At 46.9% G+C, this 18,715-nt stretch overlaps 1 protein-coding gene across 3 annotated transcripts in view; it reads left to right on the top strand.

The window, feature by feature from the left end:
- The window catches only part of ST7 (suppression of tumorigenicity 7), a 212,503-nt gene that overhangs the window by 174,070 nt on the left and 19,718 nt on the right, over positions 1–18,715 (top strand). The window lies entirely within an intron of this gene.

The raw sequence follows: 18,715 nt of genomic DNA, 5'->3' as shown, positions 1-18,715 counted from the left end.
GGGCGTCAAATCCACGTTCTATTTCTCTGTTTGCCTCTCTATCCCCATCATTGCTCATTCGGGAGATGACTTTATATGGATGAGTTGCCTGGACGGAGGACCTGCTGTGTACAGGCACATATCCACCCAAGGGTCCCCCGCAGTTTCTGGCCATGTCTGGACAAAGCCCCTATTGACCGCTCAGAAGCAACTCACGCATTTCCCATCAGGGACTACGAGGGATGCTAGTGTTCTCGGCAAGATGTCTGCTAAGGACTTCCGTTAGTAGCCAAATGGAGGGTGGTGGTGATGGTGTTGGTGGTGGTGTCTGTGGGGGTGGTGGTGGTGGTGGTGGTGGGGGTGTGTGTGTGCATGTGGTATATGTATGGTGATGATGTATAGAGTTTCCATTCGAATGTACTTTGCCGATCTCCATGGTGACAGAGATCAGTGATCTAATATCATTCCTGAGGTTTTATTCAAGTCAGGGTCATTCTTTAGCTTACAGAGCAGTGCACAGCGCCACCTTTGCCTCAGGGTGTCTTTGTCCTTGCTGTCCCTGTGGAGAGTGAACAGGCATGTGTGCCCTCGGGGAGCAGTGTAGACGGGCACTATGAAATAGACCTTATGGAGTATACCTACAGTGAATCTAGAAATGTTTATTCAACTCTGGTTGAAATGTGAAATGCTACTTGGAAATAATTTCCTGAATCATGGTAAACTTAGGTCATCAATGAAGAGTTATTCAACACCATTCTCTGACTACAGAGTTAGCGCATGAGCTCGAATAATGGCCCTTTCAGAAGTTGCATTGTGCAATAGGATCCTGGATTCATAGACAAAAACTGGAGTTCACATTCTGGCCATGTGACCTGGACTGAGCGTCTCTGAACTCAATGTCTTTCCTCAAGTTTACAAATGAAGTTTACAAAAAAAAATAGAAGTCCTAACAAATGTCTTTGATAACAACCAAATGAAAAAAAACATTTTGGAAGTTCTTCGAAAACACTTGAGCACCACAAATTCATCAAGTATTAAAATGATTGATATTTGGTTTGTCGGCAGCTGCTTAAAGCCAGGAAGAAATCCACTCCTCAGTGTGTACTACACAGAGTCTTGTAATCCTGGCCTGTTTTAATTGAAGCAGCTATTTAATGACCTGAAAGATTTAACCAAGCATCTAAAGCAGTGGTTCTCAACCTTCCTAATGCCGTGAGCCTTTAAGACAGTTCCTCATGTTGTGGTGACCCTCCAACCATAAAGTTATTTGCATTGCTACTTCTTAACTGTAATTTTGCTACTGTTATGAATTGGGTGACCCCTGTGAAAGGGTCTTTTGACCCCCAACCTGTCGAGACCCACTGAGAACCGCTGCTCTAGAGGACTGCTAGCAGCCCTAAGAAATAGTTTAAAGCTCCCATGGAAGACTTTGACTGAGTCCAATAGCACTTCACTGGCAAAATGCAGTTCTTGTAAGAGTGGACACAATGAAATATATGATTCTCCTCTACTTTCTAATCCTGAAAATGACAACGACTAGGGCATCCAGAAAACCAGTTCTCCACCAGTTTGTGCTGCTGATGATTGTGTTCTGAGGGGACTAGGGTCTTCTCTTCCGAGATCTTCTTCATTTAGGGCAGTGGTTCTCAACCTTCCTAATCCTTGACTTTAAGACAGTTCCTCATGTGGCGGTGACCCCCCCAACCATAAAGTTATTTTCGTTGCTACTTCATCACTCTCATTTTGTTACTGTGATGAACCGGGCAACCCCTGTGAAAGGGTCGTTCAACTCCCAAAGGGGTCATGACCTACCGGTTGAGAACTGCTGATCTAGTGGAATTTCCATGCGGGAAGGGTGTTGTGAGGCTTTAACCTCATATGTTCATCATTAACTATAGAGCTCTACTATACACGTACTGTACACAGATGCTATAAATCTTTAAAATACATTTTGCTGTTTGGTTAGAAAGCACACAAATAAGTATCTTTGCAAGGAGAGAATGGCCTTAATTCTATTGAGACATCAGGGAAGAATATATAGCTTACGAGATTCTTAGTATAAGGAGCCCTGGTGGTGGAGTGGGCTGCTAACTGCAAGGTCAGCAGTTCAAAACCACCAGCCTCTCTGTGGGAGAAAGGAGGCTTTCTACTCCCATAAAGAGTTATAGTCTCATAAACTCACAGGAGCAGTTCTGCCCTGTCCTATATGGTCTCTATGAGTTGGAATTGACTCAAGGATGATAATGATGATGACGATGATGGTGTGAGGGTACCATAACCATATAGATTATGTTGGTCAACTTCCCTTGCTAAGCTTGTCTCTCCTCATAATGATGCTGTGGTCATTCTTTCCATTTTTGGTCTTTATTCAAGCACCATGCTAACTAAACCGAGTATGCTGCCATCTCATTTACTTTTCTTCACAACGCTGTGAGATTCTATGATATTGCCCACAACACAGATGAGGGCATTGAGGCTTGGAGAAGTCTCAGAGCAAGTAAATGAAAGAGCATGCACTAAATCTGAGCTATTTGACTCTTAACAGTGGCTGCCTGCTGTGGGCTTGAATGCTTCAAATTGGCACATACACATTCTGTCCCTAGGCACCCCACTCCAAGTGGACGATTGCTGTTGTTCCAAGATACTATCCTACCTTAAACCCTTTCACACCTTCTTTCTCCCTGTCACAGGACGTGACTAAAGGCCCACCCGTAAGAATTTTCTGTGTCCACATGCGGCTCCAAGAAGAAATATCAAATATAATACCTTAATCCTGCCTACCACAAATTTCTACCTGGACTCCCATCAAACAAAGGTTCATAGATATTATTTGAAAAACCCAAGAGAATTATTAGTGATTTACTCCAGGAGAGGTCTCTTAGGAACTCTCTGAGAAGACTCTGGAAACAGAAGTGGGGCATAGGGAGGAGTATATGTTGCCCTTATCACACTACAGGGCTGGCAAATAAACTTAGAAAAACCGGGAGTCTCTGAATCTTTCACAGGGGTTGCCCGGTTCATCACAGTAGCAAAATGACAGTGATGAAGTAGCAATGAAAATAGTTTCATGGTTGGGGGTCCCTACCACATGAGGAACTGTCTTAAAGGGTAGAGGCGTTAGGAAGGTTGAGAACCACTGCTCCTGATGGTGAGTCAGATTCTAAACCCTAGGCCAGGAGTCCCCAAACTACGGCCCTGGGCCACATGCGGCCTACCAAGGACATTTATCCCGCCCGCTGGGTGTTTCTGCCCCATTTTGTATTTTACTTCAAAATAAGATATGTGCAGTGTGCATAGTCTTTTTTTAAACTATAGTCTGGCCCTCCAACGGGTCTGAGGGACAGTGAACTGGCCCCCTGTTTAAAAAGTTTGAGGACCCCTGCCCTAGGGTTTCTGAAGGTTTCCATCCTAGCAGACTAGTCATAAAGAAACAGGCGCACAGGTAGACTAGTCATTACATGTCGTGTCGCTCCTGCCTCCTACACAAGACAGTTCTGAGCGCCTCTCCAGGGTGGTTCTTTAGGGCCTCTTTGTTTCACATGCTCTGCATGTGTCCAGAAACCTCCTCTTCCTCTTCCATCTTTGTTTCCTCTGAGGAATCTGAAGCATCCTTCCCACAGTCCCCTGCCCCCACCTTGAAGAGTCACCACCAGGAAGCTTGTGCCTGCTGGTCCTGCCTTGCCCTCCCCTCGGTGCTCCAGGCCTTGGCTATGTGCTTATTGTGGCTAGTGCCCCCACCACCACCACCACCTCCAGGACAGTTAGGAGCAGCCTGAGGGGCACGTACCCCAGACCTCAGTCTGTACCAGGCCCTTGGCTATCCCTCTATTAATTTGATATTTCATGAGAACTACAGAAGTGCTGAGATCATAATGCCTCTGGTGATTTTCGAAGACCAGGCACTTTGTTTAAGAAGACAGAAAGACCTCTTTCTAATCCAGCCTAGGAGGCTTCCCAGCTGATGGAGTGGGGTCGCCTCATAAAAGCTTTCTGCCTTTCCCTCCCCAACCCCCGTCATAGATCTAAAAGAGTCCCCTTTCCTAGAGGTTGAGCCCACACCAAAGTTTTACAAATTAAAAGGAGGATTTTTCATTCTTGGGGAAAAAAATTTCATTCACATGATACTGGTTAGGGAGCCTTGGTGGCAGTGTGGGGTACAAGATAGAGAGCTAACAGTAAGGTTTGTGGTTCAAACCCACCAGCCACCTCTTTGGAGAAAATGAGGTTGTCTGCTTCCATAAAAAGATTTAGACTCAGAAACATTATGCAGGGTCCCTTTGACAAAGGGCAGAGGGTGGGATGTTGTATAGAATGTTCCCCCGGTCTCATCTTTGTATTGTTATGTTTATTGGGTTTGGGGCTTTGGCTTTTTCTTCTTTCCCTGAAAATGTGCACCCTTTTGCCCATTTCCTTGACTGTGTAGTGAGTTCCACTTTTGGGGTGGGGGTACTTTTTCACTGATTTGGCTCTTGATCCCATCTGAGTTGACTAGTATTCATGCACAGTGAAAAGCTCTCTCTGCCAAGAGGCACATTTTGTAGAGGCCGGGATACTGACCCCACTGGAATCACAGATCAGCTGTTATTCTATCGGTTGATCACATGATAAACTTGCATTGTTTGACAAGTTTTCCAACAAGATTAAATTGTTGGCTTGTTATAAGCAGTATTAGGTGTTTTCTCTCTCTCTCTCTGCCGTGATCTTATAAAAATACTTATATATTAAAGAAAAACATGGAGAGATGTGTGTCATCTAGTTATATTTAAGACTACATTTTTGTAGCCTTTTCGCTCTGCACTGTTAACACATATATTTCCATACTTTAAAAAATGTTCAGATGGGGCTCTTGCACGTTAGGGTTGACCATACATTTACTGTTTCTGGACAACAGTCATCAGATATTCAGAGTTCTGTGACCTTGAAAAGGCTAATCATTGCTTTCAGGGTAAAACCCAAGCCTCTGTCTACATACGGTCGAGCCTAACGTCAGTAGGCTCAGCAGCTGTCTGCTGAGTAGTATTTTTCTGAGCCCTCTATAGGCAGGTCGCAGGCTGTGGCCAGAGCCACTTTGGACCCAGAGACTCTGGGGTCTCCATGTATGGACCAGTATAGATGTCTAGAAGGGGAAGTACCGAGTTGAAGGTAAAAGCCCTTCAAGGTTCTTGATAACCTGCTGCTCAGTCCCTTCCACTCCGCCCAGGCCCCCAGCCCACCCCCCAGCACTCGTTCTCTCTGTAGCATTTTATCACCCACTCACCAGCACTGAGCAGCTCATTCAAAGAAACGGTAATTTGCTTTTTTCCATTTGCCTTTCTCTGACACTCCTGGGTGGTAGGGGTGGAACCTAGTCACCCACATAGTCTCATTCTTAGTCTTCAGGCCCATCGTGCAGAATCCCTTTTATGACTGGGGAAAGAAATGAGTGGTGACAGAGCCAGGAGTGGTGGCACCCAGGCAGGCCAAGCTCAAAGGCGTCCTTGAAAGTGTTCAGAAATGTTCAAAGTATTACCGCCTCCTTCTGCCTGTGTATAATGGAGAACAAAGCTACCTGTGGAGGGAAGGGGTGGGGAAGTTCATTAGCTACCTGCCCGTTGCTTTGGAGGATAAATTAGGGATCAGAAATAATGGATTCATAGGGCTGATGAACCTGAAGTCGAATTACCATTACCATATGGAACACTTCCAGGAGACAGTAGGTCCTCCCAGTGTGGGCCTCTTTCTCCCTCACTCCCCTTCTGCCTGCAGCTCCATTTATGCACTTGCAGCCTGGGCGGAAGCAGAGGTTGCCTAGAAACCTGCAATGGCACATTCTCCTTGGGCCGTGCTAGGTGTCAGAAGAGTGAGCCGAGTGCACGTCCCAACAGTGGCACACCAGTGCCCCTGACCTTGAGTCCCCGCCACATCCATTTAGGCTCCCAGATTTGAGGGAAGATTCTAGCACAGTCTTCTTACAGCAGTTGTCTTCAGGGTTTCCAAGCTTGCTGCTATTCACCGAGTTGTTGCCTGTGGCTGACAGCTACCCATTCCCAACCCGTGGCTTGTGTTCTAGATCTGCACTTCCAACCCCCCGCTCCTTGCTCCCCATTCTCATACCTTGCTTGCGTGGACTGCTTTGTTTCTGAGAGAGTTTCTCCATGCCCGTGCCTCTTCCTCTCCGTTTTTTCCCTCTCTTCCCCTGCCTCCTCAGGTGTTCCAGACCTGTATGTTCGTCCCGGGCTTGAACGAGAGTGCCCATGAAGTGTTTTTGCTCCCCCGTCCTGGCTCTAAAGCAGTGGTTCTCAACCCTCCTCATGCCACGACCCTTTAATACAGTTCCTAATGTGGTGGTGACCCCCAACCATAACATTATTTTTGTTGCTACTTCATCACTGTCATTTTGCGACTATTTTGAATCAGGCGACCCCTGTGAAAGGGGGTCATGACCCACAGGTTGAGAACCGCTGCTCTAAAAGAACCAGGGTGTCCTAGAGGCTGAGCCCACATCAAGCCTAACCCTCCAGGTGGTTGCGGGGTACCATTAATCCATGTGGACTCGCGGCAGTAGAACTGTCCCCTAGTGTGTTCTTGGCTGTAAACTTCACGGAAGCAAATTGTTTGGTCTTTCTCTTGAAGAACCACCGGATGGATTTGAACTGCCTCCCTTTGAGTTAGCAGCTGAGCACTTACCATCGCACCACTATAGTGCAACTCAGACTGCCCTGTCTGAAAGCAGGTGCCCAGGGATTGTGGGAGACCTGAGGGCGGGGTGTGTGTGCTGTGTGCACGGCAGGCCACCTCCGCAGCAGGGAGCGGGCTGTCCCTTCAAGGAGTGGCAGAGTGCCTGAGTTGCATCCCTGGTTCTGAGCGTGAGCTGGCTGCCTGCCCCTCCTCCGCACTCCGCTGGCCTCACAGGGGCACGCCTGTCTGTCACAGGTCTGCTGGCTCCCTGACGAGGCACTGCCGTGGGAACCGACCATCTTGTCCCCGGTTTCCCAGTGGCTGGCACACAGTAGGCACACAGTAAGTGTATGCCACATACACTCTTGGGAGGGGAAAAGAGAACCCTAAGGTTGGGCCCAGGCAGGAAGACCGGACCCTCCAGGATGAAGTGAGAGTCGGGGGGCCTCTTGTGAAAACAAGGCATCTCCACCGAGAGGTTGGAAAATAGCAGATGCCCACCACAAGCCTCTCCCTGGCCCATCCCAAGCTCCTGATGTCCACATCCATGCAACCGGAGGCCCGGCCACTTGGAGCGACAGAGGCTGGTCAAAGCCAGTGGGCCCCCGGGGTTCCCTGGGTGACATGGGTGGAGGTGCTGAGAGAGAAAGACCTAGTACCCATGGGGGGAAAGCGTTCGTCTTTGTCTTGCCTCAAAGGCCCTTGCCCTTAAACCACATGCGCTTCCAGTGGCCCAGCCAGAGGGCAGCAGAGGGAGCGGGGCAGCAAGGTCCTCGATCTTGAGTTTTTAAACTGTGCATGGAGGAGTCTAGAAGCATCATGAGAGATTAGCGAGGGAAGAGTGCAGAGTGTTAAGTCAAAGACACATTCCCGGGTTTGGGTTATGTTTTTTTAATGTTTTTGAAAAGATCTCATCCAATATTAATTTAGAAACTTAATTTCACAGGGATTTCAAGAGGCTTGTAGGGAAACATCCTAGTAATTATATATGCTAATGGAGTGTCCACAGGACCTTGTTCTAGTGATGGAAACTCTATTCCATGCCAGCATTAAGCAGATCTCCCTTTATATCTTGGTAAAGCTGATTGATAGAGTATAAAATTGCTTTTTAATCCAATTTAGGAAACAAAATGTGTAGTGGGTCTTAGCATTTTAAAATGCTTGAAGCGTGGAAGCAGAAACTCAACATCCCTGGCCCGAGTGTCCATGCTATTATATATCAGTGGCACATTTCAGAAATATTACTCCAATATAAATTTCTTTAATCGAGTAATATTTTGTTCCAAAACTTTCTTGGATTAGAGTAAGGAGAATGTAGTGTGGAAATATGACCCAGAGGAAAATGAACAGAAACAAGGGTTTAGGCACATTTCTTGGGACTAGAACATTCCTAAGAGGTCTCTTTCTGGAACAAAAGGTTTGCAGCTGCCCACATGCAACTTCACTGCCCCGAAGCATAGGACCCAGCGGGCCGCTTGCTGTGCCTTCTTGTCCTGAGCCTCTGTGCGCCCCCTCCTCCTAGAGTCTTTCTCCACCTGCTGCCTCTTGATGCCCGTTCTCCAGGTGTCTCCATCCACTGCCCCCCTCTGTGTTGCCCCCACCCCCCGTGAGATCTCACATGCTTCCCTACTCACAGCCTCTGTCCTAGGGCCCCTAAATCAGTCTCCAGTTTCTTGCTCCAGTTCCAGGTACGCACATCCATCTCTCCTTCAAACTGCATTCCCAAATCTCCTTGTTCCTCTGGTGCTCCAGTTGAATTTCTGCCGTGGACATGGCCCGTTCTCTTCTGGTGCCTCTGTCCCAGCCAGCAGGCTCACATTAGTCTGGTTGCTTAGGCTAAACCTTTTGCAGGCATCCATGGCTCCTCCTACTGACTGCACATTCAGTGTGGAGCCATATCCTGGAGAGGCCTTCAGTTGCCTTCCCTTCCACCTTTCCTGCTTCAGTCAGGCCACCTTGACCTTCACCTGCTCTGTGACCCATGCCTGTAAGGCCATGCTGATGCCAGTCTCTTCCCTGCCCAGTGGGGTCCCAAGCCACATGCCAGTTTTCTTTCCTTCCTTTCTTTTTGTACATTGATTTTGTTGTTGTTGAGTAAAAACACAGCAAAGTATACACCAAGCCCAGTGTTCCTGCATGTACAACTTGATGACATAATCTTTGAGCTGTATCCCCCTTCTCACCCCCTCTTTCTGCTATGTTCTTCCTTCAGGAGCAAACACTCACTGCTCCCTGACGCTCTTATCTTCCAAACTGCTGTGGTCAGTTTGACCCCATAGGAGCCCCTCTTAACAGAGCCTCATGCTCAAGGCAGACCTTTTGTACTAGTTAAGCTAAACTGCCGCTGGGCTTTAAGAAGACTGAAGGGGCTGTTTCTGGTTCAGGTTGACAGGTTATCCCAGGGCGACCGCGTCAGGGATTGCTCCACCTCCATGGCTCCAGAAAGTCTAGAGCCCAGGAGAACCGGAGGCTGTGGTCTGCAGCTTCCCCTTTTGATCAGGATTCTTCTGTGAAATCCTTGATCAGAATGTTCCGTCCTGGTAGCCAGGTGCCCTTGTTGGTGGAGGCAATTAGACATATTCCATGTCCTCCTCCCCTCCTTCCTCTGTCGCGCCAAGTAGATAGAGGCTAATTGTTGTGCTTTGGATGGCCACATGCAAGCTTCTAAAACCCCAGGCCCTGTGGTTTCCATACCCAGACAGAACCCACTCAGTTCGGAAACCTGAACTGCAGCGGTTTCAGGCTCCTCACACCTCTCTTGGGCCCCTCCCCATTTCCCCCATTTTCCACAGCAGCGTTATTTTTCATCAAGTTAGCCTAGTCCATTGTAGATTTCTTTGTCCCTTTGACAAACAGAAACATTTCCCATTATATACCACTGAATGGCTCTGGGAAAGAGCCCCCCTGGCTCCTATCAGAGAAGGTTTTTCACAGTCTGCTTTTGCCACCTCATGTGCTTGGGGAGCAGCATGGAGTCTGAGTTGAAATACAGGTTCATCCTACCTGTCCAGCTCGCAGCAAGTCCCTTCCCAAAGCCTCCAGTGTCCCGTCGGTAAAACACGGGTGTTAACACCACATCCCTCAGAGTGGTCAGAGGAGCACATGCGAGAACGTGCAGCACATGTTAGTGCCGCATCAATGTCAGCCTCACCTTCGTCTCAACACCGGAGCTACCAGATTGCAAGCACATTATGCCTGATGCTTGCGCCTGGCCTGGAGTCCCCACGGTTCTCGGCAAGGCAAACCCTCGCTTATCTAATAAGACTGACTCGTGTCGTACTTGCGTGAAGCTCTCTCTAGACACAATGCCCTTTGTTTGCTGCTTTTGTGCTTAGTGTGGACAGGCCGAGACCTCACCTAACATCCTTGGAGAAGTCTGTGGGTGCGCCTGGGTCCCGGCCCTCGGGGCACGCTGTGGGCGCTCCTGGATATGTGTGTCCATGGTGTGCACTGTGGGCGCTCCTGGATACGTGTCCATTGTGTGTGCTGCAGGTATTCAATGTCTATGCCCTTGGGGTGAACTGTGAGCATGCCAGGATTCAAGCCTCCATTCTATTCAAATGAGCTAATATGGTAATAAAATTGCTGAGGGATCTTATCTTAAAACAGACTCATTTATCTGTGGGACACATTTGCTAAAATATTTACACCTACAGTTAATACAAACACTCAATTTTTAATTAGCAGAAATAGCCACTATTTTGTGACGACTTACGTACCAAGTACTGTATGAATGGCCTTATTTGATCTTCTGAAAATGAAGTTGACAAGATGTATATTATTATGATTCCACTTTTATAGATGAGCAAACTGGGGTTCAAGGACATGAACTACATGCCCAGGGTCTCAGAGGTAACACTGAGATTCAGATATATAATAATAATTCAGCTACATATATAATCACTCCTAGCACGATTCCGATGGTAGCATCTCTTCCAAATAGAACTAGAGTAATTCTCTGGAGTCTTTTCTGATCTCACTGGATTCAGAGTCCCTTTGAAAACCAGTTACATGAAAGGGTCACAGACATGCAGAAAGCTGTGTGGCTTGCTATTTATGGTTTCAATGCCAGTTCATCAAGTAGGCTGTGTTTCACATGCACATATTATGTAACATTATGCACATGCCTATATATCTATCTAAACATACCTAGGAACATATAATTGTACATACTTACATATGTATAGAGAAAAACTTGGAATCCCTGTAAGAGAAAACTTGGAAAGCACAGGAAAGACACAAAATATTCTCTCATAATATCCAATGTTTACCCCCCATTAATATTTATTCTGTGACTTTCCAATGCTATTTAAGGACTACGGATTACATTTTTAGGACACAAATCATAATCTCCTGTATTTATTGCATGATGGACTTTTCCCCACTCTGATTTAGCAATTTTATCATGACCCTTTCCCCATTTTTCCATTATCTGATTTTTGGAGTGATTTGCTAGCCACCATCTACATGTGCTGTCATTAAAAAAAAATAATTTTATTGGCGGCTCGTCAAATTCTTATCACAATCGATCCATGAATCCATTGTGTCCAGCACATTTGTACCTTTGTTGCCATCGTCATTTTCAAAACATTTTCTTTCTACTTGAGCCCTGGGTGTCAGCTCCTCTACGTGTGCTGCCATTTAGCTAACCTGTTGTACATTTCCTTCCATTACATATTTTTGCTAACAGTCTGTGACTTTTCCTGTTGAAAATCGTAAACATGGGATCACTGAATTCCGTGGTGTTAATATCTACGGGAAGGCTAGCATCAGAACCAATTTGTTCAGATGCTTTACGATGATAAGACCTTGGTATTGGCGACCTTCAAGTCACTTGGGGTGGCCTTGGAGAGAACAGAATCCCTCTGCACCTCCCTCCCTAGCCTGTGGGCCACCCTCTGCTCTGCTCTGCTCTGCTCAGCCACCTGCAGGCACTCACTGAAGGCCGCTCTTCCCTGTGCATCCTGACGTTTACATGTGCCCATATTGTGCTCAGGGGAGGGGATTCTGACACAAATCGATGTTGAAAAGTTGCTTCCAACGCCTTCAGAAACATATCTTCCAAGATCACTGGGATTTCAGGCTCTGGGAAGGAAGTTCTAGGCATAGGCAGAATGGAAGGCAGGGTCTCTCGGAATGCTGGCCCAGCTCATGGAAGCCAAGCAATTACCATAGACATGCCGAGAGTGTGCCCTGATTTGCAAGCAACAGTTATTCTAATTGATTTCTGCATACTTGTGGATCGGGATCTGCCCTCTCCCATTTATTTTCCTCTTGACAAGTAAGATGTGAAATGTTGTTCCATGCCTTTCCAATTTAAATGTTGCACATGTTGAGAACTGATCTTGCCAGCCATTTTAAGCCTGGCCAAAAACATAACACATTGTTGTTATTAGCTTTCGTCATTTGGTTAGGGCTAACATTCTATTTGGAACTATACAAGAGTATAAATCTCCTTTACAGGCATAACCTATTTCTGCTGTAAAACAGATACGATGAGAAGACAGCTAAGCGCCCGTGGAGAGATGAGTTCACTCTGGTTAGACTCATGGTGCTGATTTCTAGATCAGGGACATCATATTACTTTGCATATAGTGCACCCGTGTAAACGAGTGCATGCACGGATAGCATGCACAGTGCACACAGGAAACCAACCAACGTGCACACACATGTGTAGGAGACTAATGTGTGAAGGGGTTGCAAAAAAGAAGTGAGTGTATGATGCCTCTTGGTGAAACGTTCACGTGAGATGTCCACCTGATTCTGGGCTGTTGTTTGTTTGCTTTTTCAAACCTTGGTGTGCTGGACTCCATAAGAGGCTCAGTGGGGGAAATTATGATGGAAATCACACGGTTCGTGCTTTTGAAGGTGTTAGGACTGAGCTGGAGAGGCAAGCACGTGGGTAACTCATATAAGGCGGTGGGTAGCACATACTCATAAACCGAGATCAGAGGAGAAACTGCGCATTACCTCACAGCCTGTATTTGAGGCTGCCTGCCCTGTCCTTGAAGCCAGATGCACCCCAATCAGCTCCACAGGCAGAACAAAACATCTGTCTCACACACTGTGGTTTTGCAGTTGTATGGAGATGCTCGGATGGCCGACCGTGCTCGCAAATGAGTGCTTTTAAAAAAATACTTTCATTGGGGGCTCTTACATCTCTTATCACAATCCATACATCCATCCATTGTGTCAAGCACATTTGTACATATGTTGCCATCAGCATTTTCAAAGCATTTTCTTTTTACTTGAGCCCTTGGTATCAGCTCTTCATTTGCCCCTCTCCCTCTTCCTCCCTCCCTCCCTCATGAACCCCTGATAAGTTATAGATTATGATTTTCATATCTTGCAGCGTCCTCTGTCACCCTTCACCCACTTTTCTGTTGTTCGCCCCCCTGGGAGGGGGTCACCTATCGATTCCTCCTTTCTCCCCCATCCTCCCCTATCTTCTTGGTATCTCTGTTCTCATTGTTGGCCCTGAGGGGTTTATCTATCCTGCATTCTTTGTGTTGTGGGCCAAAAGAGTGCTTATTTCATTGGATGCATTGTAGCCTTTTGTCTTGGTGTATATTTGCGGTCCGATCACCGTCACTCCCGTCATGACCGTCTGACGGTGTTGGTGCTTCACTGCTCCAGCCTGTGGGAAGCCACGATGCAGCAGCACAGGTAGGAGAGCTCTGTGATCCTGGCACTGCCGCCTGCATTGTCCAGTGTGCTTGTCGTGAGTCACATGTGGCCCTTGAGGGCTTGAAATATGACTGGTGAGACTGAGGGGCTGAGTTTGTCATGTGCCTTTATTGTAATTATTTAAATAGTGACCCAAGCTGCAGGCTAGCTGCTTGCACTGTGCAGGTATATAATGCCCCTTGGCAGATAGTGTTGTAAAGTGCACACACACACACACACACACACACACACCGCCCCCAAGTTTCCTGTGCCCTTCCTGCTCTTGCGTTTGCTTTGACTTCCGTCCACAAATGAGGGTAGCCACCAGGAGCGAGTCCTCTCCTTCCAATTGTTTCGGTTCCCAAGGGTTCATTGGGTCAAGAGAAGGGCTCTCCGAGACACTGATGCTTAGGGAAGACAGGTTGAAAATCTTTTCAAATCACAGAACTGAAAGAGTGCCTTAGATGCTTATTATAGCTACCATCTGAGTCTCGGGAGTCCTGAAGGGATTTCTGCATACCTCGGACACATGAGATGGTGGTTTTCAGATTTCGTTTTCTCCAAGTCCCGCTTGACCCTTCCTTTAAGATGAACTGTTTGGTACTCAGGGCTGCTGTAGACAATGACTGTGGTTTCTAGGTGCCATCGGTTGGATTCTAACTCATGGTGACCCCATGTGCGGGGGGGGGGGGTCCCCCTAGGGTTTTCTAGGCCAGCAGTCCTCAACCTGTGAGTTGCCACCCCTTTGGGGATTAAACAATCCCTTTCACAGGGGTCGCCTAAGGCCATTGGGAAGCACATATTTCCAATGGTCTTAAGAACGGAGACACCACTCCTCTATGCATCTCCAGGCAGGTCCACCCACATGCAGATACACCCACATACAGGTACCCGGCGTGATGACATCTCAGGCCAACCTTGTCACATACATCCTGTACAAATACAGGTGCACGTGACAGGGTTGGTGCCATAATGTACTTATGTGGATCAGTCACACATGTGTAGAGAGCAGCTACTGTGTAGAGAGCATCTACTGTGTAGACAGCAGTTGCTGTGTTGAAAGCAGCTACTTGGTTAAAAGCAGCTACTGTGTTGAAAGCAGCAGGATTGGAGGTAAAATGACACTTTGTGAATTATAATTACTGGGTAAATGTAAAATTATGTACTGTAAAATCACCAACTACTGAAAAAATTACCTGTACCATAGAAACTTAATCTGGATGATGATTTTCATATCCAGCTGTGGTTCATGTGAATAATGCCCCCTTGTGATAGTAACAGGTATGTAAAAAACAACAACACAGAAAATGGTAAAGCATAGGAAACTTTAATGAGCTGTATTGACTGAACTATGCCATGTATCATCTTTTGTATAATTGAAGCTATTTTTATGTATTATTTTCATTAGCAAACCATCCCATGACAATGGATCATGTAGAAAAGAACGTTAAGAAAATATAGTAAGGATTTTTACAGTATGGTTCTACCTCAATAATTACAGCAGGAATTGAGAAACCACAATGTGTTATTTATTGTGAAGTTCTACGAGCCAAATCTATGAAGCCGGACAAACTAAAATGCCATTTTGATAGCAAGCATCCGAGCTTTGGCAGCAAGGATACCAACTATTTTAGAAAAAGCTGATGGACTCAAGAAAGCCAGAGTTGACACTGGTGGCGAGTACCACAAACAACACATAGCAGTCATTGAAGCTTCATAGTTGGTGGCACGCACAATCACCAGAGCTATGACACCTCACACCATTGCTGAGGATTTACTGTTGCCAGTGGCCAAAGACATTGTTCAAGTTAAGAATGGAGATGAATTTGTTATGAAACTGAGCGCAATTTCTTTATCTAACGACACTATCCACAGAAAAATAGATGGCATGTCTGCTGATATTCTTGATCAGGTAATCCAGGAAATTAAATCTGCTCCACTTCCAATATTTAGCATCCCTCTTGTTGAATCTACAGATATTGCAAACTTTTCGCAGTTACTGGTTTACATGAGGTACATTGATGTTGGCAACTTTAAAGATGAGTTTCTCTTTTGCAAACTTCTTGAAACAACAACTACTGCACGTGATGTACTTGACACTGTTGGTTCATTTCTTAAAGAGCATAAGGTCTCCTGGGAAAAAGGCTTGTGGTGTTTGCACAGATGGTGCTCCAGCTATACTAGGATGTCGATCTAGATTTCAATGTTTGGTACTGAATGAGTCACCAAAAGTCATCAGAACTCACTGTATGATTCATCGGCAAATATTAGCAATGAAGATGCTGCCACAAGAGTTACAAGAAGTACCATATATACTTGTGTACAAGCCGAGTTTTTCAGCACATTTTTAATGCAGTTTTTGTGGTAAAATTAGGTGCCTTGGCTGATATTCAGGTCGGCTTAAGCTCGAGTATATACGGTAATGAAAAGTGTCATAAGTTCTGTCAATTTTGTAAAAGCAAGCACTTTAAACAGTCAACTGTTTTTGCAACTGGGCAATGAGCTGGATGCACCAAATAATGCTCTGCTATTTCACAATGAAGTGAGATGGTTGTCAAGAGGAACAGTTTTAAAATGTGTTTTTGAGCTTTGCAATGAACTCAAACGTTTTTTAATCAGAAAGCAAGACTGCAGTTCAAAGCACTTTTCAGCGATAAAAGTGAAATGCAGAAAATAGCTTACTTGGTTGACATATTTGCCATCTTGAATGAGTAAAATTTATCACTGCAAGGACCAAATGCAACATGCCTCGATATGTCTGAAAAGATCTGATCATTCCAAATAAAACTTCAGCTTTGGCCAAAAAAATGGATGAAAATAGAATTTGCATGTTGACTACCTTATCTGCTTTCTTTGAGGAACATGACACTGAACCAGACAAAAGGATTACGATGATGATTCTGTGAAAGAACACTTGCACATGCTTGCAGACAAAATTTCATCGTACTTTTCAAATCTACCTGACACCCCATTTGCACTTGCCAGAAGCCCGTTCACAGTCGAAGTTGAAGATGTTCCTGAGACAGCACAAGAGGAGCTCATTGAACTTATTAACAGCGATGCAGCGAGAACTGATTGCTCTACAATGCCAATTACAAAATTCTGGATCAAGTGTTTGCACTCATATCCTGTTCTGTCTTCTTTCATTTCCAACAACACATCTTTGTGAAACAGGGTTTTCCAGCTTGTTGGTTATCAAGTCTAAATGCAGAAGTGGACTTGTGGAAGATGATCTTCGTTGTGTTCTTGCAAAGACTGTTTCGTTTGCTCTTGCAAATTTCTGATCTGATGAGAAAGAAGCTATCTCAACCTTCGCACTGACGTTGGCAAAATGCAGCAATGTAGTTTATTGTTGTTATATTAAGACTGTTACCCATGCTACACCATGTTTCAAGACTACATGAGCTGTATTGAAGGGTGGCGGCCTGAGGAAGGTGGGGAGACCCTGCTCTAGGCCATGATCTCTGTCTTTGTCGTCGCCGCCCAGTCAGATCTGACTCAGAGTGCCACCCTCACAACCATTCAGAGGCTGGAGCCCGCCTCCCTCTGTTTCACGGCCCCTGCAGTTTACCAGCAGAGCACGTCCTTTGTGGGAGCCCGTCCCCAGGTTTTGCTACCCTTTCAAAGTGCCAACCTTTTAGTGAGCAGTCACCTGCTTGACCTTTGCACCCCGCGGCTCATTCGACCCAGAAATCAAGGCCTTTCTCTGGGACTCTGGTTCAGTGAGAAATTCCCGTACTCCTCTGGTATCCCAGAGGACCTAGGAGGGTCATGGTTGTTGGAGGAGCGGGCAGCATTTCGTTCTGTCAGCCAGCATCAACTCGGAGGGCACCTGGCAGCAGACAGCAAATGCCCTTTCTCACCGACTCCCCGAACGCACTCAGAAACAGTGGCTGTGCCCCCCATCCCTTACAGCCTATGTTTCTCTCTCCTGCCTGCTGCCAGGCCTCCGTCCAGCGCATCCCAGGACCTAGCAAAGCCTCTCCCAGCCAAGGTCCCAAGACCAGGAGAGGAGGGGCGGGCCGGTGAACACAAACCCTGTCCTCTCGCATTTTATTACAGTTGGCAGGGATTATAAATCGAGGGCTCGTTCTGACTCCTACTCTGACTCCTACGTGGTTTTCTTTGGTTGCTTTTTCCCAAGAGGTTTTCGCCCTGCACCTTTTGGAAAGGAGTCACTTGTAAAATCCACAAAGGCACGGGACCAAAAGTTCTTGGGAACTCACCTTTGAGGGGATTCCACAAACACTAGGGGAGGGGGGAAAAATGAGCTGATCCCAAGGGCTCAATGGAAAGTAAATGTCTAGAAAAGAACGATGGCAATATTTCTACAAATATGTCGGATGCAATTGATATATGGATTGTAACAAGAGTTGTAAGAGCCCCCAATAAAATGATTTAATATTTAAAAAACAAACGAGCACTCTCCATAGGCGTGGGGTGGGGTGCTCCGGAATGCCTGCTCTCCCCCTGCCCCCATTGCCTTGACCTTCACTGTTCCGGAGCTGCCCGCTAGGTGTCTCTCGCACCTGCCTGCAGGCCGAGGCGGGGAGCTCTCTGAAGGTTCCGTCGCTGCCGCCAGCAGTCAAGGCAACGGTGTCCCTGCCACCCACCCCCTCCAACTCCTGCTGCGCCGAGTTGCACGCGTGCAGCCGGCAGCACCGGGGACGCTGCAAAGGCTCCCCAGGGTCTGCATGTCACAGCTCGATGGCGATGCAAACGTGATGGCCGTCCCTTACCCTCCGCTCTGGGCAGCGGGATTCTTCTGCCCTCCCGCCCCTTCCTCCCTTTCCAAGACATCCTCAGGCCGTGCTCTCTGACGGGAAGCCCTGGAAACACCGCCTCGCATTTTAATTCGACATCCCTCCACCTGCTAAGCTGCAGTGTAGAGAAGGTACCTGAGTTGGCGCTGGCGATCCTGGCGGTGGAGGGCGTGCGTGAGTGCGTGTTGAGGCTGATTCAGGGGCGCATGCCCATCGGCAAAGAGAGGTTTATATTGAAAAACACACAAACAGAACAACCTCCTGAAGGTGCCCTCCGTTCCAGGGTCAATAGGAAAGACTAAAGACAGAGGCACAGTCTTCTCAGCACTGCAGCCTGGGCTCTGGGCTTCCCCCACTGCCTCGCCCACCATCCAGCTGGGGAGTGGGAGCAGCTGGGCTGGCCCTCTCTACAGGACGAGGTCCTTCCTTGATGGATCTGTGCAGACAGAAGGGCAGCCCCCGCCAGTCTCCATCTGGCAGTGGGTTCAGTCACATGGCAGGTTAACCTCCTGTGTCGATCTTAGATGCTTTCCTTTTGTCAACAAGCGACAGCAAAGTCACCGTGCCTTCTAAGTTTTCCTTTAGGCACTTGGACCAGCAAACAGCTCTGCGGGAGAAAGACTGGGCTTTCTACCCCCTTAAACAGTTAC

The sequence above is a fragment of the Echinops telfairi genome, unplaced genomic scaffold (genome assembly GCF_000313985.2).
Source record: "Echinops telfairi isolate 266 unplaced genomic scaffold, ASM31398v2 ScPeMD7_23;HRSCAF=83, whole genome shotgun sequence".
NCBI lineage: Eukaryota > Metazoa > Chordata > Mammalia > Afrosoricida > Tenrecidae > Echinops > Echinops telfairi.
This window is presented reverse-complemented; position numbering and strand designations above follow the sequence as displayed.